This window comes from Arachis stenosperma, chromosome 10 (genome assembly GCF_014773155.1).
Source record: "Arachis stenosperma cultivar V10309 chromosome 10, arast.V10309.gnm1.PFL2, whole genome shotgun sequence".
NCBI classification, from domain to species: Eukaryota; Viridiplantae; Streptophyta; class Magnoliopsida; order Fabales; family Fabaceae; genus Arachis; species Arachis stenosperma.
In genome coordinates this window covers 73153710-73157375 of record NC_080386.1, presented here as the reverse complement: position 1 = coordinate 73157375, position 3666 = coordinate 73153710, and the positions used below count along the sequence as shown (strand labels likewise).

The window sequence follows — 3666 nt, the reverse complement described above, 5'->3', positions numbered from 1 at the left end:
CTCATGATTCTTTGATCTTCTCTAATTTCATGGAGGAGAATGGAGTGTTCTTGGTGCTCCACCCTTAGTTGTCCCATGTTGGAACTCAATTCTCCTAGGGAGGTGTTGATTTGCTCCCAATAGTTTTGTGGAGGAAAGTGCATCCCTTGAGATGAATCTCTCCATCCCTCATGACTCGGAGGTAGAAGCTTTTGTCTTCCCTTTCCTCTTTCTAGAGGTTTCTCCGGCCTTGGATGCCATAAATGGTTATGGAAAAACAAAAAAGCAATGCTTTTACCACACCAAACTTAAAAGGTTTGCTTGTCCTCGAGCAAAAGAAGAAAGAAGAGAGTAGAAGAAGAAGAATGGAGGAGAGGGAGAGTGGTTTGAAGTGATTGGTGAATGGGTGAAGAAGAAGAGAGAGTGGTGGGGTTGGTGGGGATCCTGTGGGGTCCACAGATCCTTAGGTGTCAAGGAAAAGTCATCCCTGCACCAAATGGCATTCAAAAACACGTTTTGAGCCAATTCTGCCGTTAAACGCCGGGCTGGTGCCCATTTCTGGCGTTTAACGCCAGTCTGGTGCCCCTTTCTGGCGTTAAACGCCCAGAATGGTGCCAGACTGGGCGTTAAACGCCCAACTGCTAGCCTCACTGGCGTTTAAACGCTAGTGAGTTCTTCCTCCAGGGTGTGCTGTTTTTCTTCCTGTTTTTCATTCTGTTTTTGCTTTTTCAATTGATTTTGTGACTTCTCATGATCATCAACCTACAAAAAACATAAAATAACAAAAGAAAATATATAAAATATAATCATTGGGTTGCCTCCCAACAAGCGCTTCTTTAATGTCAGTAGCTTGACAGAGGGCTCTCTTGGAGCCTCACAGATACTCAGAGCAATGTTGGAACCTCCCAACACCAAACTTAGAGCTTTAATGTGAGGGTTCAACACCAAACTTAGAGTTTGGTTGTGGCCTCCCAACACCAAACTTAGAGTTTGACTGTGGGGGCTCTGTTTGTCTCTGATTTGAGAGAAGCTCTTCATGCTTCTTCTCCATGGTGACAGAGGGGTATCCTTGAGCCTTAAACACAAAGGATTCTTCATTCACTTGAATGATCAGTTCACCTCCATCAACATCAATCACAGCCTTTGCTGTGGCTAGGAAGGGTCTGCCAAGGATGATGGATTCATCCATGCACTTCCCAGTCTCTAGGACTATGAAATCAGTAGGGATGTAAAGGTCTTCAACTTTTACCAAAACATTCTCTACAAGTCCATGAGCTTGTTTTCTTGAGTTGTCTGCCATCTCTAGTGAGATTCTTGCAGCTTGTACCTCAAAGATCCCTAGCTTCTCCATTACAGAGAGAGGCATGAGGTTTACACTTGACCCTAAGTCACACAGAGCCTTCTTGAAGGTCATGGTGCCTATGGTACAAGGTATGGAAAACTTCCCAGGATCTTGTCTCTTTTGAGGTAATTTCTGCTTAGACAAGTCATCCAGTTCTTTGATGAGCAAAGGGGGTTTATCCTCCCAAGTCTCATTTCCAAATAACTTGTCATTTAGCTTCATGATTGCTCCAAGGTATTTAGCAACTTGCTTTTCAGTGACATACTCATCCTCTTCAGAGGAAGAATACTCATTAGAGCTCATGAAAGGCAGAAGTAAGTCCAATGGAATCTCTATGGTCTCATTTAGAGCCTCAGATTCCCATGGTTCCTCATTAGGGAACTCATTGGAGGCTAGTGCACGCCCATTGAGGTCTTCCTCAGTGGCGTTCACTTTCTCTCCTTCCTCTCCAAATTCGGCCATGGTTATGGCTTTGCACTCTCCTTTTGGATTTTCTTCTGTATTACTTGGGAGAGTACTAGGAGGGAGTTCAGTAACTTTCTTGCTCAGCTGTCCCACTTGTGCCTCCAAATTCCTAATGGAAGACCTTGTTTCAGTCATGAAACTTTGAGTGGTTTTGATTAGATCAGAGACCATGGTTGCTAAGTCAGAGGGGTTCTGCTTAGAATTCTCTGTCTGTTGCTGAGAAGATGATGGAAAAGGCTTGCCATTGCTAAACCTGTTTCTTCCACCATTATTGTTGTTGAAACCTTGTTGAGGTCTCTCTTGATTCTTCCATGAGAAATTTGGGTGATTTCTCCATGAAGAATTATAAGTGTTTCCATAGGGTTCTCCTAGGGAATTCACCTCTTCCATTGAAGGGTTCTCAGGATCATAAGCTTCTTCTTCAGATGAAGCATCCTTAGTACTGCTTGGTGCATTTTGCATTCCAGACAGACTTTGAGAAATCAAATTGACTTGTTGAGTCAATATCTTGTTCTGAGCCAGTATGGCATTCAGAGCATCAATCTCAAGGACTCATTTCTTCTGACTTGTCCCATTGTTCACAGGATTCCTTTCAGAAGTGTACATGAATTGGTTATTTGCAACCATTTCAATGAGTTCTTGAGCCTCTGTAGGCGTCTTCTTCAGATGAAGAGATCCTCCAGCAGAGCTATCCAAAAACATCTTGGATAGTTCAGAAAGACCATCATAGAAAATACCTATGATGCTCCATTCAGAAAGCATGTCAGATGGATATTTTCTGATTAATTGTTTGTATCTTTCCCAAGCTTCATAGAGGGATTCACCATCCTTCTGTCTGAAGGTTTGGACTTCCACTCTAAGCTTACTCAATTTTTGAGGTGGAAAGAACTTTGCCAAGAAGGCATTGACTAGCTTTTCCCAAGAGTCCAGGCTGTCTTTAGGTTGTGAGTCCAACCATATTCTAGCTCTGTCTCTTACAGCAAAAGGGAATAGCATCAGTCTGTAGACCTCAGGGTCAATCCCATTAGTCTTGACTGTGTCACAGATTTGCAAGAACTCAGCTAAAAACTGATGAGGATCTTCCATTGGAAGTCCATGGAACTTGCAATTCTGTTGCATTAGAGAAACTAACTGAGGCTTAAGCTCAAAGTTGTTTGCTCCAATGGCAGGGATAGAGATGCTTCTCCCATAGAAGTCGGGAGTAGGTGCAGTAAAGTCACCCAGCACCTTCCTTGTATTGTTGGCATTGTTGTTGTTTTCGGCTGCCATGGGTTCTTCTTCTTTGAAGAATTCGGTCAGGTCCTCAACAGAGAGTTGTGCCTTAGCTTCTCTTAGCTTTTGCTTCAAGGTCCTTTCAGGTTCAGGGTCAGCTTCAACAAGAATGCCTTTGTCTCTGCTCCTGCTCATATGAAAGAGAAAAGAACAAGAGAATGTGGAATCCTCTATGCCACAGTATAGAGATTCCTTGAGGTGTCAGAGGAAAAGAAAAATGGAAGACAGAGGTAGAAAATTCGAACTTATCAAAGAAGATGGAGTTCGAATTTTGCATTAAGGAATAGTGTTAGTCCATAAATAGAAGGATGTGAGAAGAAGGGAAGAGAATTTTCGAAAATTAAGTTAAAAAGTTTGAAAACATTTTGAAAAATACTACTTGATTTTCGAAAACAAAAGTGGGAAAGAAGTAAAGTGATTTTTGAAAAAGATTTTGAAATTAGAAATTAAAAAGATTTGATTGAAAACTATTTTGAAAAAGATGTGGTTGAGAAGATATGATTGGTTTTTAAAAGATGTGATTAAAAAGATATGATTTGAAAACAATTTTAAAAAGATTTGATTTTAAAAATTAATGACTTGCCTAACAAGAAAAGATATGATTCAAA

General features: G+C 41.3%; 1 non-coding gene across 1 annotated transcript; it reads left to right on the top strand.

The window, feature by feature from the left end:
* The first annotated feature begins 2546 nt into the window (after nt 1-2546).
* Nucleotides 2547-2650, top strand: LOC130958753 (small nucleolar RNA R71). The gene has a single exon (XR_009077859.1). It is a non-coding gene; the product is annotated as a small nucleolar RNA R71 (small nucleolar RNA).
* The last annotated feature ends 1016 nt before the right edge of the window (nt 2651-3666 follow it).